This window comes from Salminus brasiliensis, chromosome 11 (genome assembly GCF_030463535.1).
Source record: "Salminus brasiliensis chromosome 11, fSalBra1.hap2, whole genome shotgun sequence".
NCBI classification, from domain to species: Eukaryota; Metazoa; Chordata; class Actinopteri; order Characiformes; family Bryconidae; genus Salminus; species Salminus brasiliensis.
In genome coordinates, this window is record NC_132888.1 from 24,467,764 (window position 1) to 24,495,623 (window position 27,860).

Sequence of the window (27,860 nt, forward strand, 5' to 3'; positions counted from 1 at the left end):
ATTTGATCCCTTAGTATTCATTAGCAGTTCTGGCTTTTACAGACCAGTTAGACACTCCCAATCAACTTGTTACCTGACCTGAAGCCACCTGTTCTCACTAATCACTTGTGTGAAAAACACCTGTCCACAGAATCAGACAGATCACACAGATTTCAAGTCTCCAACATGGGTAAAACCAAAGAGCTGTCACAGGACCTCAGAGTCAGAATTGTTGACCTTCACAAAGCTGGAATGGGCTACAAAAAGATTAGTAAGGTGTTGGATGTGAAAGTAACAACTATTGGTGCAATTATCAGAAAGTTTAAAGAGTATAACATGACAATCAACAGACCTCGGCCCGGTGCTCCAAAGAAGATTTCGCCTCGTGGGGTGGCAATGATGCTGAGAACAGTCAGAAATCGTCCTGCAACCACTCGGCAGGAGTTAGCAAATGACCTGAAGGCAGCTGGGACCACAGTTTGCAAGGAAACAATTGGCAACACTTTGCGCAACAATGGATTCACATCCTGCAGTGCCCGAAAGGTACCCCTGCTGAAGAGAGCACATGTGGAGGCGCGCCTCAAGTATGCCAATGATCATTTGAAAGATGAACCAAGTTATTGGGAGAAGGTTTTGTGGTCAGACGAGACCAAAATTGAACTTTTTGGCCTCAACTCCACCCGCCATGTGTGGAGGAAGAAAAATGCTGCCTATGACCCCAAGAACACTGTGCCCACCGTCAAGCATGGAGGTGGAAGCATAATGTTTTGGGGGTGTTTCTCTGCCAAGGGTACAGGGCTACTTCACCGCATCACTGGGAAGATGGATGGAGCCATGTACCGCACAATCCTGAGGGACAACCTCCTCCCCTCTGCCAGGGATCTGAAAATGGGCCGTGGTTGGGTCTTCCAACATGATAACGACCCTAAACATACAGCAAAGGCAACAAAGGATTGGCTCAAGAAAAATCACATTAAGGTCATGGAGTGGCCCAGCCAGTCGCCAGACCTCAATCCGATCGAAAATCTATGGAGGGAGCTGAAGGTCAGAGTTGCCAAGCGACAGCCCACCAACCTTCATGATTTAGAGAGGATCTGCAAAGAAGAGTGGGCCAAAATTCCCCCTGGTGTGTGTGCTAAACTTGTGGTTAACTACAACAAACGTCTCACCGCTGTGCTTGCAAACAAAGGCTTTGCCACTAAGTATTGAGTGTGTTTGGCAAGAGGGATCAAATACTTATTTTCCTCATTGAAATACAAATTAATTAAAATATATTCTTTAAAATTATATTCTGGATTTTTGTCTTGATATTCTGTCTCTCCATGTTAGAATATATCTACCATTAAAAGTGCAGAAGGATAGTGTCTTTATTAGTGGGCAAACAAAGAAAATCAGCAAGGGATCAAATACTTCTTGGACTCACTGTACATCTTTTGCACAAATTTGTAGTTGAAACTCTTTTGTGTTGTAAATTTTGATGTGTTGAAATGGAATGCTTTTTCTTGGTTTTGAACAAATATGGTCTTAGCTATGAAATTTGAATTCTCTAGTTTGCACGGTTCTTCTGCTTACGGCCATTCCACCCTTAGAACGCCTTATCTTGTCTGATATCAGAAGCTACCTAGGGTTGGGCCTGGTTAGTACTTGAATGGGAGACTGTCTGGGAATACCAGGTGTTGTAAGCTTTTTCAATCCTGCAAACAATGAAAGCTTACATTTCCATGTTATTTACATCTTTTGCACAAATTTGTAGTTGAAACTCTTTTGTGTTGTAAATTTTGATGTGTTGAAATGGAATGCTTTTTCTTGATTTTAAACAAATATGGTCTTATCTATGAAATTTGAATCCTCTAGTTTGCAAGGTTCTTCTGCTTACGGCCATTCCACCCTTAGAACGCCTGATCTCGTCTGATCTCAGAAGCTACCTAGGGTTGGGCCTGGTTAGTACTTGAATGGGAGACTGAATGGGAATACCAGGTGTTGTAAGCTTTTCCAGTCCTGCAAACAATTAAAGCTTACATTTCCATGTTATTTACATATTTTGCACAAATTTGTAGTTGAAACTCTTTTGTGTTGTAAATGTTGATGTGTTAAAATGGAATGCTTTTTCTTGATTTTGAACAAATATGGTCTTAGCTATGAAATTTGAATCCTCTAGTTTGCAAGGTTCTTCTGCTTACGGCCATTCCACCCTTAGAACGCCTGATCTTGTCTGATCTCAGAAGCTACCTAGGGTTGGGCCTGGTTAGTACTTGAATGGGAGACTGTCTGGGAATACCAGGTGTTGTAAGCTTTTTCAATCCTGCAAACAATGAAAGCTTACATTTCCATGTTATTTACATCTTTTGCACAAATTTGTAGTTGAAACTCTTTTGTGTTGTAAATTTTGATGTGTTGAAATGGAATGCTTTTTCTTGGTTTTGAACAAATATGGTCTTAGCTATGAAATTTGAATTCTCTAGTTTGCACGGTTCTTCTGCTTACGGCCATTCCACCCTTAGAACGCCTGATCTTGTCTGATCTCAGAAGCTACCTAGGGTTGGGCCTGGTTAGTACTTGAATGGGAGACTGTCTGGGAATACCAGGTGTTGTAAGCTTTTTCAATCCTGCAAACAATGAAAGCTTACATTTCCATGTTATTTACATCTTTTGCACAAATTTGTAGTTGAAACTCTTTTGTGTTGTAAATTTTGATGTGTTGAAATGGAATGCTTTTTCTTGGTTTTGAACAAATATGGTCTTAGCTATGAAATTTGAATTCTCTAGTTTGCACGGTTCTTCTGCTTACGGCCATTCCACCCTTAGAACGCCTGATCTTGTCTGATCTCAGAAGCTAGCTAGGGTTGGGCCTGGTTAGTACTTGAATGGGAGACTGAATGGGAATACCAGTTGTTGTAAGCTTTTTCAATCCTGCAAACAAAGAAAGCTTACATTTCCATGTTATTTACATCTTTTGCACAAATTTGTAGTTGAAACTCTTTTGTGTTGTAAATGTTGATGTGTTAAAATGGAATGCTTTTTCTTGGTTTTGAACAAATATGGTCTTAGCTATGAAATTTGAATCCTCTAGTTTGCAAGGTTCTTCTGCTTACGGCCATTCCACCCTTAGAACGCCTGATCTCATCTGATCTCAGAAGCTACCTAGGGTTGGGCCTGGTTAGTACTTGAATGGGAGACTGTCTGGGAATACCAGGTGTTGTAAGCTTTTCCAGTCCTGCAAACAATTAAAGCTTACATTTCCATGTTATTTACATCTTTTGCACAAATTTGTAGTTGAAACTCTTTTGTGTTGTAAATTTTGATGTGTTGAAATGGAATGCTTTTTCTTGGTTTTGAACAAATATGGTCTTAGCTATGAAATTTGAATTCTCTAGTTTGCACGGTTCTTCTGCTTACGGCCATTCCACCCTTAGAACGCCTGATCTTGTCTGATCTCAGAAGCTACCTAGGGTTGGGCCTGGTTAGTACTTGAATGGGAGACTGTCGGGGAATACCAGGTGTTGTAAGCTTTTTCAATCCTGCAAACAATGAAAGCTTACATTTCCATGTTATTTACATCTTTTGCACAAATTTGTAGTTGAAACTCTTTTGTGTTGTAAATTTTGATGTGTTGAAATGGAATGCTTTTTCTTGATTTTAAACAAATATGGTCTTATCTATGAAATTTGAATCCTCTAGTTTGCAAGGTTCTTCTGCTTACGGCCATTCCACCCTTAGAACGCCTGATCTCGTCTGATCTCAGAAGCTACCTAGGGTTGGGCCTGGTTAGTACTTGAATGGGAGACTGAATGGGAATACCAGGTGTTGTAAGCTTTTCCAGTCCTGCAAACAATTAAAGCTTACATTTCCATGTTATTTACATATTTTGCACAAATTTGTAGTTGAAACTCTTTTGTGTTGTAAATGTTGATGTGTTAAAATGGAATGCTTTTTCTTGGTTTTGAACAAATATGGTCTTAGTTATGAAATTTGAATCCTCTAGTTTGCAAGGTTCTTCTGCTTACGGCCATTCCACCCTTAGAACGCCTGATCTCGTCTGATCTCAGAAGCTACCTAGGGTTGGGCCTGGTTAGTACTTGAATGGGAGACTGTCTGGGAATACCAGGTGTTGTAAGCTTTTCCAGTCCTGCAAACAATTAAAGCTTACATTTCCATGTTATTTACATCTTTTGCACAAATTTGTAGTTGAAACTCTTTTGTGTTGTAAATTTTGATGTGTTGAAATGGAATGCTTTTTCTTGGTTTTGAACAAATATGGTCTTAGCTATGAAATTTGAATTCTCTAGTTTGCACGGTTCTTCTGCTTACGGCCATTCCACCCTTAGAACGCCTGATCTCGTCTGATCTCAGAAGCTAGCTAGGGTTGGGCCTGGTTAGTACTTGAATGGGAGACTGAATGGGAATACCAGGTGTTGTAAGCTTTTTCAATCCTGCAAACAAAGAAAGCTTACATTTCCATGTTATTTACATCTTTTGCACAAATTTGTAGTTGAAACTCTTTTGTGTTGTAAATGTTGATGTGTTAAAATGGAATGCTTTTTCTTGGTTTTGAACAAATATGGTCTTAGCTATGAAATTTGAATCCTCTAGTTTGCAAGGTTCTTCTGCTTACGGCCATTCCACCCTTAGAACGCCTGATCTCATCTGATCTCAGAAGCTACCTAGGGTTGGGCCTGGTTAGTACTTGAATGGGAGACTGTCTGGGAATACCAGGTGTTGTAAGCTTTTTCAATCCTGCAAACAATGAAAGCTTACATTTCCATGTTATTTACATCTTTTGCACAAATTTGTAGTTGAAACTCTTTTGTGTTGTAAATTTTGATGTGTTGAAATGGAATGCTTTTTCTTGGTTTTGAACAAATATGGTCTTAGCTATGAAATTTGAATTCTCTAGTTTGCACGGTCCTTCTGCTTACGGCCATTCCACCCTTAGAACGCCTGATCTTGTCTGATCTCAGAAGCTACCTAGGGTTGGGGCTGGTTAGTACTTGAATGGGAGACTGAATGGGAATACCAGGTGTTGTAAGCTTTTCCAGTCCTGCAAACAATTAAAGCTTACATTTCCATGTTATTTACATATTTTGCACAAATTTGTAGTTGAAACTCTTTTGTGTTGTAAATGTTGATGTGTTAAAATGGAATGCTTTTTCTTGATTTTGAACAAATATGGTCTTAGCTATGAAATTTGAATCCTCTAGTTTGCAAGGTTCTTCTGCTTACGGCCATTCCACCCTTAGATCGCCTGATCTCGTCTGATCTCAGAAGCTACCTAGGGTTGGGCCTGGTTAGTACTTGAATGGGAGACTGTCTGGGAATACCAGGTGTTGTAAGCTTTTTCAATCCTGCAAACAATGAAAGCTTACATTTCCATTTTTTTTTCATCTTTTGCACAAATTTGTATTTGAAACTCTTTTGCGTTGTAAATGTTGATGTGTTGAAATGGAATGCTTTTTCTTGATTTTAAACAAATATGGTCTTATCTATGAAATTTGAATCCTCTAGTTTGCAAGGTTCTTCTGCTTACGGCCATTCCACCCTTAGAACGCCTGATCTCGTCTGATCTCAGAAGCTACCTAGGGTTGGGCCTGGTTAGTACTTGAAGGGGAGACTGAATGGGAATACCAGGTGTTGTAAGCTTTTCCAGTCCTGCAAACAATTAAAGCTTACATTTCCATGTTATTTACATATTTTGCACAAATTTGTAGTTGAAACTCTTTTGTGTTGTAAATGTTGATGTGTTAAAATGGAATGCTTTTTCTTGATTTTGAACAAATATGGTCTTAGCTATGAAATTTGAATCCTCTAGTTTGCAAGGTTCTTCTGCTTACGGCCATTCCACCCTTAGAACGCCTGATCTTGTCTGATCTCAGAAGCTACCTAGGGTTGGGCCTGGTTAGTACTTGAATGGGAGACTGTCTGGGAATACCAGGTGTTGTAAGCTTTTTCAATCCTGCAAACAATTAAAGCTTACATTTCCATGTTATTTACATCTTTTGCACAAATTTGTAGTTGAAACTCTTTTGTGTTGTAAATTTTGATGTGTTGAAATGGAATGCTTTTTCTTGGTTTTGAACAAATATGGTCTTAGCTATGAAATTTGAATTCTCTAGTTTGCACGGTTCTTCTGCTTACGGCCATTCCACCCTTAGAACGCCTGATCTCGTCTGATCTCAGAAGCTAGCTAGGGTTGGGCCTGGTTAGTACTTGAATGGGAGACTGAATGGGAATACCAGGTGTTGTAAGCTTTTTCAATCCTGCAAACAAAGAAAGCTTACATTTCCATGTTATTTACATATTTTGCACAAATTTGTAGTTGAAACTCTTTTGTGTTGTAAATTTTGATGTGTTGAAATGGAATGCTTTTTCTTGGTTTTGAACAAATATGGTCTTAGCTATGAAATTTGAATTCTCTAGTTTGCACAGTTCTTCTGCTTACGGCCATTCCACCCTTAGAACGCCTGATCTTGTCTGATCTCAGAAGCTACCTAGGGTTGGGCCTGGTTAGTACTTGAATGGGAGACTGTCTGGGAATACCAGGTGTTGTAAGCTTTTTCAATCCTGCAAACAATGAAAGCTTACATTTCCATGTTATTTACATCTTTTGCACAAATTTGTAGTTGAAACTCTTTTGTGTTGTAAATTTTGATGTGTTGAAATGGAATGCTTTTTCTTGGTTTTGAACAAATATGGTCTTAGCTATGAAATTTGAATTCTCTAGTTTGCACGGTTCTTCTGCTTACGGCCATTCCACCCTTAGAACGCCTGATCTCGTCTGATCTCAGAAGCTAGCTAGGGTTGGGCCTGGTTAGTACTTGAATGGGAGACTGAATGGGAATACCAGGTGTTGTAAGCTTTTTCAATCCTGCAAACAAAGAAAGCTTACATTTCCATGTTATTTACATCTTTTGCACAAATTTGTAGTTGAAACTCTTTTGTGTTGTAAATTTTGATGTGTTGAAATGGAATGCTTTTTCTTGGTTTTGAACAAATATGGTCTTAGCTATGAAATTTGAATTCTCTAGTTTGCAAGGTTCTTCTGCTTACGGCCATTCCACCCTTAGAACACCTGATCTCATCTGATCTCAGAAGCTACCTAGGGTTGGGCCTGGTTAGTACTTGAATGGGAGACTGTCTGGGAATACCAGGTGTTGTAAGCTTTTCCAGTCCTGCAAACAATTAAAGCTTACATTTCCATGTTATTTACATCTTTTGCACAAATTTGTAGTTGAAACTCTTTTGTGTTGTAAATTTTGATGTGTTGAAATGGAATGCTTTTTCTTGGTTTTGAACAAATATGGTCTTAGCTATGAAATTTGAATTCTCTAGTTTGCACGGTTCTTCTGCTTACGGCCATTCCACCCTTAGAACGCCTGATCTTGTCTGATCCCAGAAGCTACCTAGGGTTGGGCCTGGTTAGTACTTGAATGGGAGACTGTTGGGGAATACCAGGTGTTGTAAGCTTTTTCAATCCTGCAAACAATGAAAGCTTACATTTCCATGTTATTTACATCTTTTGCACAAATTTGTAGATGAAACTCTTTTGTGTTGTAAATTTTGATGTGTTGAAATGGAATGCTTTTTCTTGATTTTAAACAAATATGGTCTTATCTATGAAATTTGAATCCTCTAGTTTGCAAGGTTCTTCTGCTAACGGCCATTCCACCCTTAGAACGCCTGATCTCGTCTGATCTCAGAAGCTACCTAGGGTTGGGCCTGGTTAGTACTTGAATGGGAGACTGACTGGGAATACCAGGTGTTGTAAGCTTTTCCAGTCCTGCAAACAATTAAAGCTTACATTTCCATGTTATTTACATATTTTGCACAAATTTGTAGTTGAAACTCTTTTGTGTTGTAAATTTTGATGTGTTGAAATGGAATGCTTTTTCTTGGTTTTGAACAAATATGGTCTTAGCTATGAAATTTGAATTCTCTAGTTTGCACGGTTCTTCTGCTTACGGCCATTCCACCCTTAGAACGCCTGATCTCGTCTGATCTCAGAAGCTAGCTAAGGTTGGGCCTGGTTAGTACTTGAATGGGAGACTGAATGGGAATACCAGGTGTTGTAAGCTTTTTCAATCCTGCAAACAAAGAAAGCTTACATTTCCATGTTATTTACATCTTTTGCACAAATTTGTAGTTGAAACTCTTTTGTGTTGTAAATGTTGATGTGTTAAAATGGAATGCTTTTTCTTGGTTTTGAACAAATATGGTCTTAGCTATGAAATTTGAATCCTCTAGTTTGCAAGGTTCTTCTGCTTACGGCCATTCCACCCTTAGAACGCCTGATCTCATCTGATCTCAGAAGCTACCTAGGGTTGGGCCTGGTTAGTACTTGAATGGGAGACTGTCTGGGAATACCAGGTGTTGTAAGCTTTTTCAATCCTGCAAACAATGAAAGCTTACATTTCCATGTTATTTACATCTTTTGCACAAATTTGTAGTTGAAACTCTTTTGTGTTGTAAATTTTGATGTGTTGAAATGGAATGCTTTTTCTTGGTTTTGAACAAATATGGTCTTAGCTATGAAATTTGAATTCTCTAGTTTGCACGGTTCTTCTGCTTACGGCCATTCCACCCTTAGAACGCCTGATCTTGTCTGATCTCAGAAGCTACCTAGGGTTGGGCCTGGTTAGTACTTGAATGGGAGACTGAATGGGAATACCAGGTGTTGTAAGCTTTTCCAGTCCTGCAAACAATTAAAGCTTACATTTCCATGTTATTTACATATTTTGCACAAATTTGTAGTTGAAACTCTTTTGTGTTGTAAATGTTGATGTGTTAAAATGGAATGCTTTTTCTTGATTTTGAACAAATATGGTCTTAGCTATGAAATTTGAATCCTCTAGTTTGCAAGGTTCTTCTGCTTACGGCCATTCCACCCTTAGATCGCCTGATCTCGTCTGATCTCAGAAGCTACCTAGGGTTGGGCCTGGTTAGTACTTGAATGGGAGACTGTCTGGGAATACCAGGTGTTGTAAGCTTTTTCAATCCTGCAAACAATGAAAGCTTACATTTCCATTTTTTTTTCATCTTTTGCACAAATTTGTATTTGAAACTCTTTTGTGTTGTAAATGTTGATGTGTTGAAATGGAATGCTTTTTCTTGATTTTAAACAAATATGGTCTTATCTATGAAATTTGAATCCTCTAGTTTGCAAGGTTCTTCTGCTTACGGCCATTCCACCCTTAGAACGCCTGATCTCGTCTGATCTCAGAAGCTACCTAGGGTTGGGCCTGGTTAGTACTTGAATGGGAGACTGAATGGGAATACCAGGTGTTGTAAGCTTTTCCAGTCCTGCAAACAATTAAAGCTTACATTTCCATGTTATTTACATATTTTGCACAAATTTGTAGTTGAAACTCTTTTGTGTTGTAAATGTTGATGTGTTAAAATGGAATGCTTTTTCTTGATTTTGAACAAATATGGTCTTAGCTATGAAATTTGAATCCTCTAGTTTGCAAGGTTCTTCTGCTTACGGCCATTCCACCCTTAGAATGCCTGATCTTGTCTGATCTCAGAAGCTACCTAGGGTTGGGCCTGGTTAGTACTTGAATGGGAGACTGTCTGGGAATACCAGGTGTTGTAAGCTTTTTCAATCCTGCAAACAATTAAAGCTTACATTTCCATGTTATTTACATCTTTTGCACAAATTTGTAGTTGAAACTCTTTTGTGTTGTAAATTTTGATGTGTTGAAATGGAATGCTTTTTCTTGGTTTTGAACAAATATGGTCTTAGCTATGAAATTTGAATTCTCTAGTTTGCACGGTTCTTCTGCTTACGGCCATTCCACCCTTAGAACGCCTGATCTCGTCTGATCTCAGAAGCTAGCTAGAGTTGGGCCTGGTTAGTACTTGAATGGGAGACTGAATAGGAATACCAGGTGTTGTAAGCTTTTTCAATCCTGCAAACAAAGAAAGCTTACATTTCCATGTTATTTACATATTTTGCACAAATTTGTAGTTGAAACTCTTTTGTGTTGTAAATTTTGATGTGTTGAAATGGAATGCTTTTTCTTGGTTTTGAACAAATATGGTCTTAGCTATGAAATTTGAATTCTCTAGTTTGCACAGTTCTTCTGCTTACGGCCATTCCACCCTTAGAACGCCTGATCTTGTCTGATCTCAGAAGCTACCTAGGGTTGGGCCTGGTTAGTACTTGAATGGGAGACTGTCTGGGAATACCAGGTGTTGTAAGCTTTTTCAATCCTGCAAACAATGAAAGCTTACATTTCCATGTTATTTACATCTTTTGCACAAATTTGTAGTTGAAACTCTTTTGTGTTGTAAATTTTGATGTGTTGAAATGGAATGCTTTTTCTTGGTTTTGAACAAATATGGTCTTAGCTATGAAATTTGAATTCTCTAGTTTGCACGGTTCTTCTGCTTACGGCCATTCCACCCTTAGAACGCCTGATCTCGTCTGATCTCAGAAGCTACCTAGGGTTGGGCCTGGTTAGTACTTGAATGGGAGACTGAATGGGAATACCAGGTGTTGTAAGCTTTTTCAATCCTGCAAACAAAGAAAGCTTACATTTCCATGTTATTTACATCTTTTGCACAAATTTGTAGTTGAAACTCTTTTGTGTTGTAAATGTTGATGTGTTAAAATGGAATGCTTTTTCTTGGTTTTGAACAAATATGGTCTTAGCTATGAAATTTTAATCCTCTAGTTTGCAAGGTTATTCTGCTTACGGCCATTCCACCCTTAGAACGCCTGATCTCATCTGATCTCAGAAGCTACCTAGGGTTGGGCCTGGTTAGTACTTGAATGGGAGACTGTCTGGGAATACCAGGTGTTGTAAGCTTTTCCAGTCCTGCAAACAATTAAAGCTTACATTTCCATGTTATTTACATCTTTTGCACAAATTTGTAGTTGAAACTCTTTTGTGTTGTAAATTTTGATGTGTTGAAATGGAATGCTTTTTCTTGGTTTTGAACAAATATGGTCTTAGCTATGAAATTTGAATTCTCTAGTTTGCACGGTTCTTCTGCTTACGGCCATTCCACCCTTAGAATGCCTGATCTTGTCTGATCTCAGAAGCTATCTAGGGTTGGGCCTGGTTAGTACTTGAATGGGAGACTGTCTGGGAATACCAGGTGTTGTAAGCTTTTTCAATCCTGCAAACAATGAAAGCTTACATTTCCATGTTATTTACATCTTTTGCACAAATTTGTAGTTGAAACTCTTTTGTGTTGTAAATTTTGATGTGTTGAAATGGAATGCTTTTTCTTGATTTTAAACAAATATGGTCTTATCTATGAAATTTGAATCCTCTAGTTTGCAAGGTTCTTCTGCTTACGGCCATTCCACCCTTAGATCGCCTGATCTCGTCTGATCTCAGAAGCTACCTAGGGTTGGGCCTGGTTAGTACTTGAATGGGAGACTGAATGGGAATACCAGGTGTTGTAAGCTTTTCCAGTCCTGCAAACAATTAAAGCTTACATTTCCATGTTATTTACATATTTTGCACAAATTTGTAGTTGAAACTCTTTTGTGTTGTAAATGTTGATGTGTTAAAATGGAATGCTTTTTCTTGATTTTAAACAAATATGGTCTTAGCTATGAAATTTGAATCCTCTAGTTTGCAAGGTTCTTCTGCTTACGGCCATTCCACCCTTAGAACGCCTGATCTTGTCTGATCTCAGAAGCTACCTAGGGTTGGGCCTGGTTAGTACTTGAATGGGAGACTGTCTGGGAATACCAGGTGTTGTAAGCTTTTTCAATCCTGCAAACAATGAAAGCTTACATTTCCATGTTATTTACATCTTTTGCACAAATTTGTAGTTGAAACTCTTTTGTGTTGTAAATTTTGATGTGTTGAAATGGAATGCTTTTTCTTGGTTTTGAACAAATATGGTCTTAGCTATGAAATTTGAATTCTCTAGTTTGCACGGTTCTTCTGCTTACGGCCATTCCACCCTTAGAACGCCTGATCTCGTCTGATCTCAGAAGCTAGCTAGGGTTGGGCCTGGTTAGTACTTGAATGGGAGACTGAATGGGAATACCAGGTGTTGTAAGCTTTTTCAATCCTGCAAACAAAGAAAGCTTACATTTCCATGTTATTTACATCTTTTGCACAAATTTGTAGTTGAAACTCTTTTGTGTTGTAAATGTTGATGTGTTAAAATGGAATGCTTTTTCTTGGTTTTGAACAAATATGGTCTTAGCTATGAAATTTGAATCCTCTAGTTTGCAAGGTTCTTCTGCTTACGGCCATTCCACCCTTAGAACGCCTGATCTCATCTGATCTCAGAAGCTACCTAGGGTTGTGCCTGGTTAGTACTTGAATGGGAGACTGTCTGGGAATACCAGGTGTTGTAAGCTTTTTCAATCCTGCAAACAATGAAAGCTTACATTTCCATGTTATTTACATCTGTTGCACAAATTTGTAGTTGAAACTCTTTTGTGTTGTAAATTTTGATGTGTTGAAATGGAATGCTTTTTCTTGGTTTTGAACAAATATGGTCTTAGCTATGAAATTTGAATTCTCTAGTTTGCACGGTTCTTCTGCTTACGGCCATTCCACCCTTAGAACGCCTGATCTTGTCTGATCTCAGAAGCTACCTAGGGTTGGGCCTGGTTAGTACTTGAATGGGAGACTGAATGGGAATACCAGGTGTTGTAAGCTTTTCCAGTCCTGCAAACAATTAAAGCTTACATTTCCATGTTATTTACATCTTTTGCACAAATTTGTAGTTGAAACTCTTTTGTGTTGTAAATGTTGATGTGTTAAAATGGAATGCTTTTTCTTGATTTTGAACAAATATGGTCTTAGCTATGAAATTTGAATCCTCTAGTTTGCAAGGTTCTTCTGCTTATGGCCATTCCACCCTTAGAACGCCTGATCTTGTCTGATCTCAGAAGCTACTTAGGGTTGGGCCTGGTTAGTACTTGAATGGGAGACTGTCTGGGAATACCAGGTGTTGTAAGCTTTTTCAATCCTGCAAACAATGAAAGCTTACATTTCCATTTTTTTTTCATCTTTTGCACAAATTTGTATTTGAAACTCTTTTGTGTTGTAAATGTTGATGTGTTGAAATGGAATGCTTTTTCTTGATTTTGAACAAATATGGTCTTATCTATGAAATTTGAATCCTCTAGTTTGCAAGGTTCTTCTGCTTATGGCCATTCCACCCTTAGAACGCCTGATCTCGTTTGTTCTCAGAAGCTACCTAGGGTTGGGCCTGGTTAGTACTTGAATGGGAGACTGTCTGGGAATACCAGGTGTTGTAAGCTTTTTCAATCCTGCAAACAATGAAAGCTTACATTTCCATGTTATTTACATCTTTTGCACAAATTTGTAGTTGAAACTCTTTTGTGTTGTAAATTTTGATGTGTTGAAATGGAATGCTTTTTCTTGGTTTTGAACAAATATGGTCTTAGCTATGAAATTTGAATTCTCTAGTTTGCACGGTTCTTCTGCTTACGGCCATTCCACCCTTAGAACGCCTGATCTTGTCTGATCTCAGAAGCTACCTAGGGTTGGGCCTGGTTAGTACTTGAATGGGAGACTGTCTGGGAATACCAGGTGTTGTAAGCTTTTTCAATCCTGCAAACAATGAAAGCTTACATTTCCATGTTATTTACATCTTTTGCACAAATTTGTAGTTGAAACTCTTTTGTGTTGTAAATTTTGATGTGTTGAAATGGAATGCTTTTTCTTGGTTTTGAACAAATATGGTCTTAGCTATGAAATTTGAATTCTCTAGTTTGCACGGTTCTTCTGCTTACGGCCATTCCACCCTTAGAACGCCTGATCTTGTCTGATCTCAGAAGCTAGCTAGGGTTGGGCCTGGTTAGTACTTGAATGGGAGACTGAATGGGAATACCAGTTGTTGTAAGCTTTTTCAATCCTGCAAACAAAGAAAGCTTACATTTCCATGTTATTTACATCTTTTGCACAAATTTGTAGTTGAAACTCTTTTGTGTTGTAAATGTTGATGTGTTAAAATGGAATGCTTTTTCTTGGTTTTGAACAAATATGGTCTTAGCTATGAAATTTGAATCCTCTAGTTTGCAAGGTTCTTCTGCTTACGGCCATTCCACCCTTAGAACGCCTGATCTCATCTGATCTCAGAAGCTACCTAGGGTTGGGCCTGGTTAGTACTTGAATGGGAGACTGTCTGGGAATACCAGGTGTTGTAAGCTTTTCCAGTCCTGCAAACAATTAAAGCTTACATTTCCATGTTATTTACATCTTTTGCACAAATTTGTAGTTGAAACTCTTTTGTGTTGTAAATTTTGATGTGTTGAAATGGAATGCTTTTTCTTGGTTTTGAACAAATATGGTCTTAGCTATGAAATTTGAATTCTCTAGTTTGCACGGTTCTTCTGCTTACGGCCATTCCACCCTTAGAACGCCTGATCTTGTCTGATCTCAGAAGCTACCTAGGGTTGGGCCTGGTTAGTACTTGAATGGGAGACTGTCGGGGAATACCAGGTGTTGTAAGCTTTTTCAATCCTGCAAACAATGAAAGCTTACATTTCCATGTTATTTACATCTTTTGCACAAATTTGTAGTTGAAACTCTTTTGTGTTGTAAATTTTGATGTGTTGAAATGGAATGCTTTTTCTTGATTTTAAACAAATATGGTCTTATCTATGAAATTTGAATCCTCTAGTTTGCAAGGTTCTTCTGCTTACGGCCATTCCACCCTTAGAACGCCTGATCTCGTCTGATCTCAGAAGCTACCTAGGGTTGGGCCTGGTTAGTACTTGAATGGGAGACTGAATGGGAATACCAGGTGTTGTAAGCTTTTCCAGTCCTGCAAACAATTAAAGCTTACATTTCCATGTTATTTACATATTTTGCACAAATTTGTAGTTGAAACTCTTTTGTGTTGTAAATGTTGATGTGTTAAAATGGAATGCTTTTTCTTGGTTTTGAACAAATATGGTCTTAGTTATGAAATTTGAATCCTCTAGTTTGCAAGGTTCTTCTGCTTACGGCCATTCCACCCTTAGAACGCCTGATCTCGTCTGATCTCAGAAGCTACCTAGGGTTGGGCCTGGTTAGTACTTGAATGGGAGACTGTCTGGGAATACCAGGTGTTGTAAGCTTTTCCAGTCCTGCAAACAATTAAAGCTTACATTTCCATGTTATTTACATCTTTTGCACAAATTTGTAGTTGAAACTCTTTTGTGTTGTAAATTTTGATGTGTTGAAATGGAATGCTTTTTCTTGGTTTTGAACAAATATGGTCTTAGCTATGAAATTTGAATTCTCTAGTTTGCACGGTTCTTCTGCTTACGGCCATTCCACCCTTAGAACGCCTGATCTCGTCTGATCTCAGAAGCTAGCTAGGGTTGGGCCTGGTTAGTACTTGAATGGGAGACTGAATGGGAATACCAGGTGTTGTAAGCTTTTTCAATCCTGCAAACAAAGAAAGCTTACATTTCCATGTTATTTACATCTTTTGCACAAATTTGTAGTTGAAACTCTTTTGTGTTGTAAATGTTGATGTGTTAAAATGGAATGCTTTTTCTTGGTTTTGAACAAATATGGTCTTAGCTATGAAATTTGAATCCTCTAGTTTGCAAGGTTCTTCTGCTTACGGCCATTCCACCCTTAGAACGCCTGATCTCATCTGATCTCAGAAGCTACCTAGGGTTGGGCCTGGTTAGTACTTGAATGGGAGACTGTCTGGGAATACCAGGTGTTGTAAGCTTTTTCAATCCTGCAAACAATGAAAGCTTACATTTCCATGTTATTTACATCTTTTGCACAAATTTGTAGTTGAAACTCTTTTGTGTTGTAAATTTTGATGTGTTGAAATGGAATGCTTTTTCTTGGTTTTGAACAAATATGGTCTTAGCTATGAAATTTGAATTCTCTAGTTTGCACGGTCCTTCTGCTTACGGCCATTCCACCCTTAGAACGCCTGATCTTGTCTGATCTCAGAAGCTACCTAGGGTTGGGGCTGGTTAGTACTTGAATGGGAGACTGAATGGGAATACCAGGTGTTGTAAGCTTTTCCAGTCCTGCAAACAATTAAAGCTTACATTTCCATGTTATTTACATATTTTGCACAAATTTGTAGTTGAAACTCTTTTGTGTTGTAAATGTTGATGTGTTAAAATGGAATGCTTTTTCTTGATTTTGAACAAATATGGTCTTAGCTATGAAATTTGAATCCTCTAGTTTGCAAGGTTCTTCTGCTTACGGCCATTCCACCCTTAGATCGCCTGATCTCGTCTGATCTCAGAAGCTACCTAGGGTTGGGCCTGGTTAGTACTTGAATGGGAGACTGTCTGGGAATACCAGGTGTTGTAAGCTTTTTCAATCCTGCAAACAATGAAAGCTTACATTTCCATTTTTTTTTCATCTTTTGCACAAATTTGTATTTGAAACTCTTTTGCGTTGTAAATGTTGATGTGTTGAAATGGAATGCTTTTTCTTGATTTTAAACAAATATGGTCTTATCTATGAAATTTGAATCCTCTAGTTTGCAAGGTTCTTCTGCTTACGGCCATTCCACCCTTAGAACGCCTGATCTCGTCTGATCTCAGAAGCTACCTAGGGTTGGGCCTGGTTAGTACTTGAAGGGGAGACTGAATGGGAATACCAGGTGTTGTAAGCTTTTCCAGTCCTGCAAACAATTAAAGCTTACATTTCCATGTTATTTACATATTTTGCACAAATTTGTAGTTGAAACTCTTTTGTGTTGTAAATGTTGATGTGTTAAAATGGAATGCTTTTTCTTGATTTTGAACAAATATGGTCTTAGCTATGAAATTTGAATCCTCTAGTTTGCAAGGTTCTTCTGCTTACGGCCATTCCACCCTTAGAACGCCTGATCTTGTCTGATCTCAGAAGCTACCTAGGGTTGGGCCTGGTTAGTACTTGAATGGGAGACTGTCTGGGAATACCAGGTGTTGTAAGCTTTTTCAATCCTGCAAACAATTAAAGCTTACATTTCCATGTTATTTACATCTTTTGCACAAATTTGTAGTTGAAACTCTTTTGTGTTGTAAATTTTGATGTGTTGAAATGGAATGCTTTTTCTTGGTTTTGAACAAATATGGTCTTAGCTATGAAATTTGAATTCTCTAGTTTGCACGGTTCTTCTGCTTACGGCCATTCCACCCTTAGAACGCCTGATCTCGTCTGATCTCAGAAGCTAGCTAGGGTTGGGCCTGGTTAGTACTTGAATGGGAGACTGAATGGGAATACCAGGTGTTGTAAGCTTTTTCAATCCTGCAAACAAAGAAAGCTTACATTTCCATGTTATTTACATATTTTGCACAAATTTGTAGTTGAAACTCTTTTGTGTTGTAAATTTTGATGTGTTGAAATGGAATGCTTTTTCTTGGTTTTGAACAAATATGGTCTTAGCTATGAAATTTGAATTCTCTAGTTTGCACAGTTCTTCTGCTTACGGCCATTCCACCCTTAGAACGCCTGATCTTGTCTGATCTCAGAAGCTACCTAGGGTTGGGCCTGGTTAGTACTTGAATGGGAGACTGTCTGGGAATACCAGGTGTTGTAAGCTTTTTCAATCCTGCAAACAATGAAAGCTTACATTTCCATGTTATTTACATCTTTTGCACAAATTTGTAGTTGAAACTCTTTTGTGTTGTAAATTTTGATGTGTTGAAATGGAATGCTTTTTCTTGGTTTTGAACAAATATGGTCTTAGCTATGAAATTTGAATTCTCTAGTTTGCACGGTTCTTCTGCTTACGGCCATTCCACCCTTAGAACGCCTGATCTCGTCTGATCTCAGAAGCTAGCTAGGGTTGGGCCTGGTTAGTACTTGAATGGGAGACTGAATGGGAATACCAGGTGTTGTAAGCTTTTTCAATCCTGCAAACAAAGAAAGCTTACATTTCCATGTTATTTACATCTTTTGCGCAAATTTGTAGTTGAAACTCTTTTGTGTTGTAAATTTTGATGTGTTGAAATGGAATGCTTTTTCTTGGTTTTGAACAAATATGGTCTTAGCTATGAAATTTGAATTCTCTAGTTTGCACGGTTCTTCTGCTTACGGCCATTCCACCCTTAGAACGCCTGATCTTGTCTGATCTCAGAAGCTACCTAGGGTTGGGCCTGGTTAGTACTTGAATGGGAGACTGTCTGGGAATACCAGGTGTTGTAAGCTTTTTCAATCCTGCAAACAATGAAAGCTTACATTTCCATGTTATTTACATCTTTTGCACAAATTTGTAGTTGAAACTCTTTTGTGTTGTAAATTTTGATGTGTTGAAATGGAATGCTTTTTCTTGGTTTTGAACAAATATGGTCTTAGCTATGAAATTTGAATTCTCTAGTTTGCACGGTTCTTCTGCTCACGGCCATTCCACCCTTAGAACGCCTGATCTCGTCTGATCTCAGAAGCTAGCTAGGGTTGGGCCTGGTTAGTACTTGAATGGGAGACTGAATGGGAATACCAGGTGTTGTAAGCTTTTTCAATCCTGCAAACAAAGAAAGCTTACATTTCCATGTTATTTACATCTTTTGCACAAATTTGTAGTTGAAACTCTTTTGTGTTGTAAATGTTGATGTGTTAAAATGGAATGCTTTTTCTTGGTTTTGAACAAATATGGTCTTAGCTATGAAATTTGAATCCTCTAGTTTGCAAGGTTCTTCTGCTTACGGCCATTCCACCCTTAGAACACCTGATCTCATCTGATCTCAGAAGCTACCTAGGGTTGGGCCTGGTTAGTACTTGAATGGGAGACTGTCTGGGAATACCAGGTGTTGTAAGCTTTTCCAGTCCTGCAAACAATTAAAGCTTACATTTCCATGTTATTTACATCTTTTGCACAAATTTGTAGTTGAAACTCTTTTGTGTTGTAAATTTTGATGTGTTGAAATGGAATGCTTTTTCTTGGTTTTGAACAAATATGGTCTTAGCTATGAAATTTGAATTCTCTAGTTTGCACGGTTCTTCTGCTTACGGCCATTCCACCCTTAGAACGCCTGATCTTGTCTGATCCCAGAAGCTACCTAGGGTTGGGCCTGGTTAGTACTTGAATGGGAGACTGTTGGGGAATACCAGGTGTTGTAAGCTTTTTCAATCCTGCAAACAATGAAAGCTTACATTTCCATGTTATTTACATCTTTTGCACAAATTTGTAGATGAAACTCTTTTGTGTTGTAAATTTTGATGTGTTGAAATGGAATGCTTTTTCTTGATTTTAAACAAATATGGTCTTATCTATGAAATTTGAATCCTCTAGTTTGCAAGGTTCTTCTGCTAACGGCCATTCCACCCTTAGAACGCCTGATCTCGTCTGATCTCAGAAGCTACCTAGGGTTGGGCCTGGTTAGTACTTGAATGGGAGACTGACTGGGAATACCAGGTGTTGTAAGCTTTTCCAGTCCTGCAAACAATTAAAGCTTACATTTCCATGTTATTTACATATTTTGCACAAATTTGTAGTTGAAACTCTTTTGTGTTGTAAATTTTGATGTGTTGAAATGGAATGCTTTTTCTTGGTTTTGAACAAATATGGTCTTAGCTATGAAATTTGAATTCTCTAGTTTGCACGGTTCTTCTGCTTACGGCCATTCCACCCTTAGAACGCCTGATCTCGTCTGATCTCAGAAGCTAGCTAAGGTTGGGCCTGGTTAGTACTTGAATGGGAGACTGAATGGGAATACCAGGTGTTGTAAGCTTTTTCAATCCTGCAAACAAAGAAAGCTTACATTTCCATGTTATTTACATCTTTTGCACAAATTTGTAGTTGAAACTCTTTTGTGTTGTAAATGTTGATGTGTTAAAATGGAATGCTTTTTCTTGGTTTTGAACAAATATGGTCTTAGCTATGAAATTTGAATCCTCTAGTTTGCAAGGTTCTTCTGCTTACGGCCATTCCACCCTTAGAACGCCTGATCTCATCTGATCTCAGAAGCTACCTAGGGTTGGGCCTGGTTAGTACTTGAATGGGAGACTGTCTGGGAATACCAGGTGTTGTAAGCTTTTTCAATCCTGCAAACAATGAAAGCTTACATTTCCATGTTATTTACATCTTTTGCACAAATTTGTAGTTGAAACTCTTTTGTGTTGTAAATTTTGATGTGTTGAAATGGAATGCTTTTTCTTGGTTTTGAACAAATATGGTCTTAGCTATGAAATTTGAATTCTCTAGTTTGCACGGTTCTTCTGCTTACGGCCATTCCACCCTTAGAACGCCTGATCTTGTCTGATCTCAGAAGCTACCTAGGGTTGGGCCTGGTTAGTACTTGAATGGGAGACTGAATGGGAATACCAGGTGTTGTAAGCTTTTCCAGTCCTGCAAACAATTAAAGCTTACATTTCCATGTTATTTACATATTTTGCACAAATTTGTAGTTGAAACTCTTTTGTGTTGTAAATGTTGATGTGTTAAAATGGAATGCTTTTTCTTGATTTTGAACAAATATGGTCTTAGCTATGAAATTTGAATCCTCTAGTTTGCAAGGTTCTTCTGCTTACGGCCATTCCACCCTTAGATCGCCTGATCTCGTCTGATCTCAGAAGCTACCTAGGGTTGGGCCTGGTTAGTACTTGAATGGGAGACTGTCTGGGAATACCAGGTGTTGTAAGCTTTTTCAATCCTGCAAACAATGAAAGCTTACATTTCCATTTTTTTTTCATCTTTTGCACAAATTTGTATTTGAAACTCTTTTGTGTTGTAAATGTTGATGTGTTGAAATGGAATGCTTTTTCTTGATTTTAAACAAATATGGTCTTATCTATGAAATTTGAATCCTCTAGTTTGCAAGGTTCTTCTGCTTACGGCCATTCCACCCTTAGAACGCCTGATCTCGTCTGATCTCAGAAGCTACCTAGGGTTGGGCCTGGTTAGTACTTGAATGGGAGACTGAATGGGAATACCAGGTGTTGTAAGCTTTTCCAGTCCTGCAAACAATTAAAGCTTACATTTCCATGTTATTTACATATTTTGCACAAATTTGTAGTTGAAACTCTTTTGTGTTGTAAATGTTGATGTGTTAAAATGGAATGCTTTTTCTTGATTTTGAACAAATATGGTCTTAGCTATGAAATTTGAATCCTCTAGTTTGCAAGGTTCTTCTGCTTACGGCCATTCCACCCTTAGAATGCCTGATCTTGTCTGATCTCAGAAGCTACCTAGGGTTGGGCCTGGTTAGTACTTGAATGGGAGACTGTCTGGGAATACCAGGTGTTGTAAGCTTTTTCAATCCTGCAAACAATTAAAGCTTACATTTCCATGTTATTTACATCTTTTGCACAAATTTGTAGTTGAAACTCTTTTGTGTTGTAAATTTTGATGTGTTGAAATGGAATGCTTTTTCTTGGTTTTGAACAAATATGGTCTTAGCTATGAAATTTGAATTCTCTAGTTTGCACGGTTCTTCTGCTTACGGCCATTCCACCCTTAGAACGCCTGATCTCGTCTGATCTCAGAAGCTAGCTAGAGTTGGGCCTGGTTAGTACTTGAATGGGAGACTGAATAGGAATACCAGGTGTTGTAAGCTTTTTCAATCCTGCAAACAAAGAAAGCTTACAGTTCCATGTTATTTACATATTTTGCACAAATTTGTAGTTGAAACTCTTTTGTGTTGTAAATTTTGATGTGTTGAAATGGAATGCTTTTTCTTGGTTTTGAACAAATATGGTCTTAGCTATGAAATTTGAATTCTCTAGTTTGCACAGTTCTTCTGCTTACGGCCATTCCACCCTTAGAACGCCTGATCTTGTCTGATCTCAGAAGCTACCTAGGGTTGGGCCTGGTTAGTACTTGAATGGGAGACTGTCTGGGAATACCAGGTGTTGTAAGCTTTTTCAATCCTGCAAACAATGAAAGCTTACATTTCCATGTTATTTACATCTTTTGCACAAATTTGTAGTTGAAACTCTTTTGTGTTGTAAATTTTGATGTGTTGAAATGGAATGCTTTTTCTTGGTTTTGAACAAATATGGTCTTAGCTATGAAATTTGAATTCTCTAGTTTGCACGGTTCTTCTGCTTACGGCCATTCCACCCTTAGAACGCCTGATCTCGTCTGATCTCAGAAGCTACCTAGGGTTGGGCCTGGTTAGTACTTGAATGGGAGACTGAATGGGAATACCAGGTGTTGTAAGCTTTTTCAATCCTGCAAACAAAGAAAGCTTACATTTCCATGTTATTTACATCTTTTGCACAAATTTGTAGTTGAAACTCTTTTGTGTTGTAAATGTTGATGTGTTAAAATGGAATGCTTTTTCTTGGTTTTGAACAAATATGGTCTTAGCTATGAAATTTGAATCCTCTAGTTTGCAAGGTTATTCTGCTTACGGCCATTCCACCCTTAGAACGCCTGATCTCATCTGATCTCAGAAGCTACCTAGGGTTGGGCCTGGTTAGTACTTGAATGGGAGACTGTCTGGGAATACCAGGTGTTGTAAGCTTTTCCAGTCCTGCAAACAATTAAAGCTTACATTTCCATGTTATTTACATCTTTTGCACAAATTTGTAGTTGAAACTCTTTTGTGTTGTAAATTTTGATGTGTTGAAATGGAATGCTTTTTCTTGGTTTTGAACAAATATGGTCTTAGCTATGAAATTTGAATTCTCTAGTTTGCACGGTTCTTCTGCTTACGGCCATTCCACCCTTAGAATGCCTGATCTTGTCTGATCTCAGAAGCTATCTAGGGTTGGGCCTGGTTAGTACTTGAATGGGAGACTGTCTGGGAATACCAGGTGTTGTAAGCTTTTTCAATCCTGCAAACAATGAAAGCTTACATTTCCATGTTATTTACATCTTTTGCACAAATTTGTAGTTGAAACTCTTTTGTGTTGTAAATTTTGATGTGTTGAAATGGAATGCTTTTTCTTGATTTTAAACAAATATGGTCTTATCTATGAAATTTGAATCCTCTAGTTTGCAAGGTTCTTCTGCTTACGGCCATTCCACCCTTAGATCGCCTGATCTCGTCTGATCTCAGAAGCTACCTAGGGTTGGGCCTGGTTAGTACTTGAATGGGAGACTGAATGGGAATACCAGGTGTTGTAAGCTTTTCCAGTCCTGCAAACAATTAAAGCTTACATTTCCATGTTATTTACATATTTTGCACAAATTTGTAGTTGAAACTCTTTTGTGTTGTAAATGTTGATGTGTTAAAATGGAATGCTTTTTCTTGATTTTAAACAAATATGGTCTTAGCTATGAAATTTGAATCCTCTAGTTTGCAAGGTTCTTCTGCTTACGGCCATTCCACCCTTAGAACGCCTGATCTTGTCTGATCTCAGAAGCTACCTAGGGTTGGGCCTGGTTAGTACTTGAATGGGAGACTGTCTGGGAATACCAGGTGTTGTAAGCTTTTTCAATCCTGCAAACAATGAAAGCTTACATTTCCATGTTATTTACATCTTTTGCACAAATTTGTAGTTGAAACTCTTTTGTGTTGTAAATTTTGATGTGTTGAAATGGAATGCTTTTTCTTGGTTTTGAACAAATATGGTCTTAGCTATGAAATTTGAATTCTCTAGTTTGCACGGTTCTTCTGCTTACGGCCATTCCACCCTTAGAACGCCTGATCTCGTCTGATCTCAGAAGCTAGCTAGGGTTGGGCCTGGTTAGTACTTGAATGGGAGACTGAATGGGAATACCAGGTGTTGTAAGCTTTTTCAATCCTGCAAACAAAGAAAGCTTACATTTCCATGTTATTTACATCTTTTGCACAAATTTGTAGTTGAAACTCTTTTGTGTTGTAAATGTTGATGTGTTAAAATGGAATGCTTTTTCTTGGTTTTGAACAAATATGGTCTTAGCTATGAAATTTGAATCCTCTAGTTTGCAAGGTTCTTCTGCTTACGGCCATTCCACCCTTAGAACGCCTGATCTCATCTGATCTCAGAAGCTACCTAGGGTTGTGCCTGGTTAGTACTTGAATGGGAGACTGTCTGGGAATACCAGGTGTTGTAAGCTTTTTCAATCCTGCAAACAATGAAAGCTTACATTTCCATGTTATTTACATCTGTTGCACAAATTTGTAGTTGAAACTCTTTTGTGTTGTAAATTTTGATGTGTTGAAATGGAATGCTTTTTCTTGGTTTTGAACAAATATGGTCTTAGCTATGAAATTTGAATTCTCTAGTTTGCACGGTTCTTCTGCTTACGGCCATTCCACCCTTAGAACGCCTGATCTTGTCTGATCTCAGAAGCTACCTAGGGTTGGGCCTGGTTAGTACTTGAATGGGAGACTGAATGGGAATACCAGGTGTTGTAAGCTTTTCCAGTCCTGCAAACAATTAAAGCTTACATTTCCATGTTATTTACATCTTTTGCACAAATTTGTAGTTGAAACTCTTTTGTGTTGTAAATGTTGATGTGTTAAAATGGAATGCTTTTTCTTGATTTTGAACAAATATGGTCTTAGCTATGAAATTTGAATCCTCTAGTTTGCAAGGTTCTTCTGCTTATGGCCATTCCACCCTTAGAACGCCTGATCTTGTCTGATCTCAGAAGCTACTTAGGGTTGGGCCTGGTTAGTACTTGAATGGGAGACTGTCTGGGAATACCAGGTGTTGTAAGCTTTTTCAATCCTGCAAACAATGAAAGCTTACATTTCCATTTTTTTTTCATCTTTTGCACAAATTTGTATTTGAAACTCTTTTGTGTTGTAAATGTTGATGTGTTGAAATGGAATGCTTTTTCTTGATTTTGAACAAATATGGTCTTATCTATGAAATTTGAATCCTCTAGTTTGCAAGGTTCTTCTGCTTATGGCCATTCCACCCTTAGAACGCCTGATCTCGTTTGTTCTCAGAAGCTACCTAGGGTTGGGCCTGGTTAGTACTTGAATGGGAGACTCTCTTGGAATACCAGGTGTTGTAAGCTTTTCCAGTCCTGCAAACAATTAAAGCTTACATTTCCATGTTATTTACATCTTTTGCACAAATTTGTAGTTGAAACTCTTTTGTGTTGTAAATTTTGATGTTTTGAAATGGAATGCTTTTTCTTGGTTTTGAACAAATATGGTCTTAGCTATGAAATTTGAATTCTCTAGTTTGCACGGTTCTTCTGCTTACGGCCATTCCACCCTTAGAACGCCTGATCTTGTCTGATCTCAGAAGCTACCTAGGGTTGGGCCTGGTTAGTACTTGAATGGGAGACTGAATGGGAATACCAGGTGTTGTAAGCTTTTCCAGTCCTGCAAACAATTAAAGCTTACATTTCCATGTTATTTACATCTTTTGCACAAATTTGTAGTTGAAACTCTTTTGTGTTGTAAATGTTGATGTGTTAAAATGGAATGCTTTTTCTTGATTTTGAACAAATATGGTCTTAGCTATGAAATTTGAATCCTCTAGTTTGCAAGGTTCTTCTGCTTACGGCCATTCCACCCTTAGATCGCCTGATCTCGTCTGATCTCAGAAGCTACCTAGGGTTGGGCCTGGTTAGTACTTGAATGGGAGACTGTCTGGGAATACCAGGTGTTGTAAGCTTTTCCAGTCCTGCAAACAATTAAAGCTTACATTTCCATGTTATTTACATCTTTTGCACAAATTTGTAGTTGAAACACTTTTGTGTTGTAAATTTTGATGTGTTGAAATGGAATGCTTTTTCTTGGTTTTGAACAAATATGGTCTTAGCTATGAAATTTGAATCCTCTAGTTTGCAAGGTTCTTCTGCTTATGGCCATTCCACCCTTAGAGCGCCTGATCTTGTCTGATCTCAGAAGCTACTTAGGGTTGGGCCTGGTTAGTACTTGAATGGGAGACTGTCTGGGAATACCAGGTGTTGTAAGCTTTTTCAATCCTGCAAACAATGAAAGCTTACATTTCCATTTTTTTTTCATCTTTTGCACAAATTTGTATTTGAAACTCTTTTGTGTTGTAAATGTTGATGTGTTGAAATGGAATGCTTTTTCTTGATTTTGAACAAATATGGTCTTATCTATGAAATTTGAATCCTCTAGTTTGCAAGGTTCTTCTGCTTATGGCCATTCCACCCTTAGAATGCCTGATCTCGTTTGTTCTCAGAAGCTACCTAGGGTTGGGCCTGGTTAGTACTTGAATGGGAGACTCTCTGGGAATACCAGGTGTTGTAAGCTTTTCCAGTCCTGCAAACAATTAAAGCTTACATTTCCATGTTATTTACATCTTTTGCACAAATTTGTAGTTGAAACTCTTTTGTGTTGTAAATTTTGATGTGTTGAAATGGAATGCTTTTTCTTGGTTTTGAACAAATATGGTCTTATCTATGAAATTTGAATCCTCTAGTTAACAAGGTTCTTCTGCTTACGGCCATTCCACCCTTAGAATGCCTGATCTTGTCTGATCTCAGAAGCTACCTAGGGTTTGGCCTGGTTAGTACTTGAATGGGAGACTGAATGGGAATACCAGGTGTTGTAAGCTTTTTCAACCCTGCAAACAAAGAAAGCTTACATTTCCATGTTATTTACATCTTTTGCACAAATTTGTAGTTGAAACTCTTTTGTGTTGTAAATGTTGATGTGTTAAAATGGAATGCTTTTTCTTGGTTTTGAACAAATATGGTCTTAGCTATGAAATTTGAATCCTCTAGTTTGCAAGGTTCTTCTGCTTACGGCCATTCCACCCTTAGAACGCCTGATCTCGTCTGATCTCAGAAGCTACCTAGGGTTGGGCCTGGTTAGTACTTGAATGGTAGACTGAATGGGAATACTAGGTGTTGTAAGCTTTTTCAATCCTGCAAACAATGAAAGCTTACATTTCCATTTCTTTTTCATCTTTTGCACAAATTTGTATTTGAAACTCTTTTGTGTTGTAAATGTTGGTGTGTTGAAATGGAATGCTTTTTCTTGATTTTGAACAAATATGGTCTTATCTATGAAATTTGAATCCTCTAGTTTGCAAGGTTCTTCTGCTTATGGCCATTCCACCCTTAGAACGCCTGATCTCGTCTGATCTCAGAAGCTACCTAGGGTTGGGCCTGGTTAGTACTTGAATGGGAGACTGAATGGGAATACCAGGTGTTGTAAGCTTTTCCAGTCCTGCAAACAATTAAAGCTTACATTTCCATGTTATTTACATCTTTTGCACAAATTTGTAGTTGAAACTCTTTTGTGTTGTAAATTTTGATGTGTTGAAATGGAATGCTTTTTCTTGGTTTTGAACAAATATGGTCTTATCTATGAAATTTGAATCCTCTAGTTAACAAGGTTCTTCTGCTTACGGCCATTCCACCCTTAGAATGCCTGATCTTGTCTGATCTCAGAAGCTAGCTAGGGTTGGGCCTGGTTAGTACTTGAATGGGAGACTGAATGGAAATACCAGGTGTTGTAAGCTTTTCCAGTCCTGCAAACAATTAAAGCTTACATTTCCATGTTATTTACATCTTTTGCACAAATTTGTAGTTGAAACACTTTTGTGTTGTAAATTTTGATGTGTTGAAATGGAATGCTTTTTCTTGGTTTTGAACAAATATGGTCTTAGCTATGAAATTTGAATCCTCTAGTTTGCAAGGTTCTTCTGCTTATGGCCATTCCACCCTTAGAGCGCCTGATCTTGTCTGATCTCAGAAGCTACTTAGGGTTGGGCCTGGTTAGTACTTGAATGGGAGACTGTCTGGGAATACCAGGTGTTGTAAGCTTTTTCAATCCTGCAAACAATGAAAGCTTACATTTCCATTTTTTTTTCATCTTTTGCACAAATTTGTATTTGAAACTCTTTTGTGTTGTAAATGTTGATGTGTTGAAATGGAATGCTTTTTCTTGATTTTGAACAAATATGGTCTTATCTATGAAATTTGAATCCTCTAGTTTGCAAGGTTCTTCTGCTTATGGCCATTCCACCCTTAGAACGCCTGATCTCGTTTGTTCTCAGAAGCTACCTAGGGTTGGGCCTGGTTAGTACTTGAATGGGAGACTCTCTGGGAATACCAGGTGTTGTAAGCTTTTCCAGTCCTGCAAACAATTAAAGCTTACATTTCAATGTTATTTACATCTT

At 38.1% G+C, this 27,860-nt stretch overlaps 87 pseudogenes; all 87 read left to right on the plus strand.

Moving 5' to 3' along the window:
* The first annotated feature begins 1,545 nt into the window (after positions 1-1,545).
* LOC140567850 (5S ribosomal RNA) lies at positions 1,546-1,664 on the plus strand (annotated as a pseudogene).
* Positions 1,665-1,849: 185 nt separating this feature from the next.
* LOC140567992 (5S ribosomal RNA) lies at positions 1,850-1,968 on the plus strand (annotated as a pseudogene).
* A 185-nt stretch (positions 1,969-2,153) lies between these two features.
* Positions 2,154-2,272, plus strand: LOC140570990 (5S ribosomal RNA; annotated as a pseudogene).
* A 185-nt stretch (positions 2,273-2,457) lies between these two features.
* Positions 2,458-2,576, plus strand: LOC140570991 (5S ribosomal RNA; annotated as a pseudogene).
* Positions 2,577-2,761: 185 nt separating this feature from the next.
* LOC140567155 (5S ribosomal RNA) lies at positions 2,762-2,880 on the plus strand (annotated as a pseudogene).
* A 185-nt stretch (positions 2,881-3,065) lies between these two features.
* Positions 3,066-3,184, plus strand: LOC140572449 (5S ribosomal RNA; annotated as a pseudogene).
* Positions 3,185-3,369: 185 nt separating this feature from the next.
* LOC140572539 (5S ribosomal RNA) lies at positions 3,370-3,488 on the plus strand (annotated as a pseudogene).
* A 185-nt stretch (positions 3,489-3,673) lies between these two features.
* LOC140568005 (5S ribosomal RNA) lies at positions 3,674-3,792 on the plus strand (annotated as a pseudogene).
* A 185-nt stretch (positions 3,793-3,977) lies between these two features.
* LOC140570153 (5S ribosomal RNA) lies at positions 3,978-4,096 on the plus strand (annotated as a pseudogene).
* Positions 4,097-4,281: 185 nt separating this feature from the next.
* LOC140566949 (5S ribosomal RNA) lies at positions 4,282-4,400 on the plus strand (annotated as a pseudogene).
* A 185-nt stretch (positions 4,401-4,585) lies between these two features.
* Positions 4,586-4,704, plus strand: LOC140572568 (5S ribosomal RNA; annotated as a pseudogene).
* Positions 4,705-4,889: 185 nt separating this feature from the next.
* On the plus strand, positions 4,890-5,008 carry LOC140567435 (5S ribosomal RNA; annotated as a pseudogene).
* A 185-nt stretch (positions 5,009-5,193) lies between these two features.
* Positions 5,194-5,312, plus strand: LOC140568509 (5S ribosomal RNA; annotated as a pseudogene).
* Positions 5,313-5,497: 185 nt separating this feature from the next.
* Positions 5,498-5,616, plus strand: LOC140571960 (5S ribosomal RNA; annotated as a pseudogene).
* A 185-nt stretch (positions 5,617-5,801) lies between these two features.
* LOC140570992 (5S ribosomal RNA) lies at positions 5,802-5,920 on the plus strand (annotated as a pseudogene).
* Positions 5,921-6,105: 185 nt separating this feature from the next.
* LOC140566961 (5S ribosomal RNA) lies at positions 6,106-6,224 on the plus strand (annotated as a pseudogene).
* Positions 6,225-6,409: 185 nt separating this feature from the next.
* Positions 6,410-6,528, plus strand: LOC140570994 (5S ribosomal RNA; annotated as a pseudogene).
* Positions 6,529-6,713: 185 nt separating this feature from the next.
* LOC140566972 (5S ribosomal RNA) lies at positions 6,714-6,832 on the plus strand (annotated as a pseudogene).
* Positions 6,833-7,017: 185 nt separating this feature from the next.
* On the plus strand, positions 7,018-7,136 carry LOC140568812 (5S ribosomal RNA; annotated as a pseudogene).
* Positions 7,137-7,321: 185 nt separating this feature from the next.
* LOC140567477 (5S ribosomal RNA) lies at positions 7,322-7,440 on the plus strand (annotated as a pseudogene).
* Positions 7,441-7,625: 185 nt separating this feature from the next.
* Positions 7,626-7,744, plus strand: LOC140570490 (5S ribosomal RNA; annotated as a pseudogene).
* Positions 7,745-7,929: 185 nt separating this feature from the next.
* LOC140571745 (5S ribosomal RNA) lies at positions 7,930-8,048 on the plus strand (annotated as a pseudogene).
* A 185-nt stretch (positions 8,049-8,233) lies between these two features.
* LOC140572687 (5S ribosomal RNA) lies at positions 8,234-8,352 on the plus strand (annotated as a pseudogene).
* A 185-nt stretch (positions 8,353-8,537) lies between these two features.
* Positions 8,538-8,656, plus strand: LOC140572016 (5S ribosomal RNA; annotated as a pseudogene).
* A 185-nt stretch (positions 8,657-8,841) lies between these two features.
* On the plus strand, positions 8,842-8,960 carry LOC140568510 (5S ribosomal RNA; annotated as a pseudogene).
* Positions 8,961-9,145: 185 nt separating this feature from the next.
* On the plus strand, positions 9,146-9,264 carry LOC140568016 (5S ribosomal RNA; annotated as a pseudogene).
* Positions 9,265-9,449: 185 nt separating this feature from the next.
* LOC140572134 (5S ribosomal RNA) lies at positions 9,450-9,568 on the plus strand (annotated as a pseudogene).
* Positions 9,569-9,753: 185 nt separating this feature from the next.
* LOC140573285 (5S ribosomal RNA) lies at positions 9,754-9,872 on the plus strand (annotated as a pseudogene).
* Positions 9,873-10,057: 185 nt separating this feature from the next.
* On the plus strand, positions 10,058-10,176 carry LOC140570996 (5S ribosomal RNA; annotated as a pseudogene).
* Positions 10,177-10,361: 185 nt separating this feature from the next.
* Positions 10,362-10,480, plus strand: LOC140568028 (5S ribosomal RNA; annotated as a pseudogene).
* Positions 10,481-10,665: 185 nt separating this feature from the next.
* On the plus strand, positions 10,666-10,784 carry LOC140572806 (5S ribosomal RNA; annotated as a pseudogene).
* A 185-nt stretch (positions 10,785-10,969) lies between these two features.
* Positions 10,970-11,088, plus strand: LOC140572115 (5S ribosomal RNA; annotated as a pseudogene).
* A 185-nt stretch (positions 11,089-11,273) lies between these two features.
* On the plus strand, positions 11,274-11,392 carry LOC140570847 (5S ribosomal RNA; annotated as a pseudogene).
* Positions 11,393-11,577: 185 nt separating this feature from the next.
* On the plus strand, positions 11,578-11,696 carry LOC140570997 (5S ribosomal RNA; annotated as a pseudogene).
* Positions 11,697-11,881: 185 nt separating this feature from the next.
* LOC140566983 (5S ribosomal RNA) lies at positions 11,882-12,000 on the plus strand (annotated as a pseudogene).
* A 185-nt stretch (positions 12,001-12,185) lies between these two features.
* On the plus strand, positions 12,186-12,304 carry LOC140571238 (5S ribosomal RNA; annotated as a pseudogene).
* Positions 12,305-12,489: 185 nt separating this feature from the next.
* LOC140572018 (5S ribosomal RNA) lies at positions 12,490-12,608 on the plus strand (annotated as a pseudogene).
* Positions 12,609-12,793: 185 nt separating this feature from the next.
* On the plus strand, positions 12,794-12,912 carry LOC140571688 (5S ribosomal RNA; annotated as a pseudogene).
* Positions 12,913-13,097: 185 nt separating this feature from the next.
* Positions 13,098-13,216, plus strand: LOC140572243 (5S ribosomal RNA; annotated as a pseudogene).
* A 185-nt stretch (positions 13,217-13,401) lies between these two features.
* LOC140570998 (5S ribosomal RNA) lies at positions 13,402-13,520 on the plus strand (annotated as a pseudogene).
* Positions 13,521-13,705: 185 nt separating this feature from the next.
* LOC140567157 (5S ribosomal RNA) lies at positions 13,706-13,824 on the plus strand (annotated as a pseudogene).
* Positions 13,825-14,009: 185 nt separating this feature from the next.
* On the plus strand, positions 14,010-14,128 carry LOC140572925 (5S ribosomal RNA; annotated as a pseudogene).
* A 185-nt stretch (positions 14,129-14,313) lies between these two features.
* On the plus strand, positions 14,314-14,432 carry LOC140572540 (5S ribosomal RNA; annotated as a pseudogene).
* Positions 14,433-14,617: 185 nt separating this feature from the next.
* Positions 14,618-14,736, plus strand: LOC140568039 (5S ribosomal RNA; annotated as a pseudogene).
* Positions 14,737-14,921: 185 nt separating this feature from the next.
* LOC140570164 (5S ribosomal RNA) lies at positions 14,922-15,040 on the plus strand (annotated as a pseudogene).
* Positions 15,041-15,225: 185 nt separating this feature from the next.
* Positions 15,226-15,344, plus strand: LOC140566994 (5S ribosomal RNA; annotated as a pseudogene).
* Positions 15,345-15,529: 185 nt separating this feature from the next.
* LOC140573043 (5S ribosomal RNA) lies at positions 15,530-15,648 on the plus strand (annotated as a pseudogene).
* A 185-nt stretch (positions 15,649-15,833) lies between these two features.
* LOC140567436 (5S ribosomal RNA) lies at positions 15,834-15,952 on the plus strand (annotated as a pseudogene).
* Positions 15,953-16,137: 185 nt separating this feature from the next.
* On the plus strand, positions 16,138-16,256 carry LOC140568511 (5S ribosomal RNA; annotated as a pseudogene).
* Positions 16,257-16,441: 185 nt separating this feature from the next.
* LOC140571961 (5S ribosomal RNA) lies at positions 16,442-16,560 on the plus strand (annotated as a pseudogene).
* Positions 16,561-16,745: 185 nt separating this feature from the next.
* On the plus strand, positions 16,746-16,864 carry LOC140571000 (5S ribosomal RNA; annotated as a pseudogene).
* Positions 16,865-17,049: 185 nt separating this feature from the next.
* Positions 17,050-17,168, plus strand: LOC140567005 (5S ribosomal RNA; annotated as a pseudogene).
* A 185-nt stretch (positions 17,169-17,353) lies between these two features.
* Positions 17,354-17,472, plus strand: LOC140571001 (5S ribosomal RNA; annotated as a pseudogene).
* A 185-nt stretch (positions 17,473-17,657) lies between these two features.
* LOC140567017 (5S ribosomal RNA) lies at positions 17,658-17,776 on the plus strand (annotated as a pseudogene).
* A 185-nt stretch (positions 17,777-17,961) lies between these two features.
* On the plus strand, positions 17,962-18,080 carry LOC140571002 (5S ribosomal RNA; annotated as a pseudogene).
* A 185-nt stretch (positions 18,081-18,265) lies between these two features.
* On the plus strand, positions 18,266-18,384 carry LOC140571798 (5S ribosomal RNA; annotated as a pseudogene).
* Positions 18,385-18,569: 185 nt separating this feature from the next.
* On the plus strand, positions 18,570-18,688 carry LOC140568929 (5S ribosomal RNA; annotated as a pseudogene).
* Positions 18,689-18,873: 185 nt separating this feature from the next.
* Positions 18,874-18,992, plus strand: LOC140567479 (5S ribosomal RNA; annotated as a pseudogene).
* A 185-nt stretch (positions 18,993-19,177) lies between these two features.
* LOC140570492 (5S ribosomal RNA) lies at positions 19,178-19,296 on the plus strand (annotated as a pseudogene).
* Positions 19,297-19,481: 185 nt separating this feature from the next.
* On the plus strand, positions 19,482-19,600 carry LOC140571747 (5S ribosomal RNA; annotated as a pseudogene).
* A 185-nt stretch (positions 19,601-19,785) lies between these two features.
* On the plus strand, positions 19,786-19,904 carry LOC140573162 (5S ribosomal RNA; annotated as a pseudogene).
* Positions 19,905-20,089: 185 nt separating this feature from the next.
* Positions 20,090-20,208, plus strand: LOC140572019 (5S ribosomal RNA; annotated as a pseudogene).
* A 185-nt stretch (positions 20,209-20,393) lies between these two features.
* Positions 20,394-20,512, plus strand: LOC140568512 (5S ribosomal RNA; annotated as a pseudogene).
* A 185-nt stretch (positions 20,513-20,697) lies between these two features.
* Positions 20,698-20,816, plus strand: LOC140568051 (5S ribosomal RNA; annotated as a pseudogene).
* Positions 20,817-21,001: 185 nt separating this feature from the next.
* LOC140572135 (5S ribosomal RNA) lies at positions 21,002-21,120 on the plus strand (annotated as a pseudogene).
* A 185-nt stretch (positions 21,121-21,305) lies between these two features.
* Positions 21,306-21,424, plus strand: LOC140573287 (5S ribosomal RNA; annotated as a pseudogene).
* A 185-nt stretch (positions 21,425-21,609) lies between these two features.
* LOC140571003 (5S ribosomal RNA) lies at positions 21,610-21,728 on the plus strand (annotated as a pseudogene).
* A 185-nt stretch (positions 21,729-21,913) lies between these two features.
* Positions 21,914-22,032, plus strand: LOC140568062 (5S ribosomal RNA; annotated as a pseudogene).
* Positions 22,033-22,217: 185 nt separating this feature from the next.
* On the plus strand, positions 22,218-22,336 carry LOC140573280 (5S ribosomal RNA; annotated as a pseudogene).
* A 185-nt stretch (positions 22,337-22,521) lies between these two features.
* On the plus strand, positions 22,522-22,640 carry LOC140572116 (5S ribosomal RNA; annotated as a pseudogene).
* A 185-nt stretch (positions 22,641-22,825) lies between these two features.
* LOC140570848 (5S ribosomal RNA) lies at positions 22,826-22,944 on the plus strand (annotated as a pseudogene).
* A 185-nt stretch (positions 22,945-23,129) lies between these two features.
* Positions 23,130-23,248, plus strand: LOC140571004 (5S ribosomal RNA; annotated as a pseudogene).
* Positions 23,249-23,433: 185 nt separating this feature from the next.
* LOC140567028 (5S ribosomal RNA) lies at positions 23,434-23,552 on the plus strand (annotated as a pseudogene).
* Positions 23,553-23,737: 185 nt separating this feature from the next.
* LOC140571239 (5S ribosomal RNA) lies at positions 23,738-23,856 on the plus strand (annotated as a pseudogene).
* Positions 23,857-24,041: 185 nt separating this feature from the next.
* LOC140572020 (5S ribosomal RNA) lies at positions 24,042-24,160 on the plus strand (annotated as a pseudogene).
* A 185-nt stretch (positions 24,161-24,345) lies between these two features.
* Positions 24,346-24,464, plus strand: LOC140571689 (5S ribosomal RNA; annotated as a pseudogene).
* Positions 24,465-24,649: 185 nt separating this feature from the next.
* Positions 24,650-24,768, plus strand: LOC140566280 (5S ribosomal RNA; annotated as a pseudogene).
* A 185-nt stretch (positions 24,769-24,953) lies between these two features.
* On the plus strand, positions 24,954-25,072 carry LOC140572021 (5S ribosomal RNA; annotated as a pseudogene).
* Positions 25,073-25,257: 185 nt separating this feature from the next.
* LOC140568513 (5S ribosomal RNA) lies at positions 25,258-25,376 on the plus strand (annotated as a pseudogene).
* Positions 25,377-25,561: 185 nt separating this feature from the next.
* Positions 25,562-25,680, plus strand: LOC140571318 (5S ribosomal RNA; annotated as a pseudogene).
* Positions 25,681-25,865: 185 nt separating this feature from the next.
* Positions 25,866-25,984, plus strand: LOC140573355 (5S ribosomal RNA; annotated as a pseudogene).
* A 185-nt stretch (positions 25,985-26,169) lies between these two features.
* LOC140567589 (5S ribosomal RNA) lies at positions 26,170-26,288 on the plus strand (annotated as a pseudogene).
* A 185-nt stretch (positions 26,289-26,473) lies between these two features.
* On the plus strand, positions 26,474-26,592 carry LOC140573074 (5S ribosomal RNA; annotated as a pseudogene).
* Positions 26,593-26,777: 185 nt separating this feature from the next.
* LOC140570372 (5S ribosomal RNA) lies at positions 26,778-26,896 on the plus strand (annotated as a pseudogene).
* A 185-nt stretch (positions 26,897-27,081) lies between these two features.
* Positions 27,082-27,200, plus strand: LOC140567198 (5S ribosomal RNA; annotated as a pseudogene).
* Positions 27,201-27,385: 185 nt separating this feature from the next.
* On the plus strand, positions 27,386-27,504 carry LOC140571319 (5S ribosomal RNA; annotated as a pseudogene).
* Positions 27,505-27,689: 185 nt separating this feature from the next.
* Positions 27,690-27,808, plus strand: LOC140572256 (5S ribosomal RNA; annotated as a pseudogene).
* Positions 27,809-27,860: the final 52 nt, after the last annotated feature.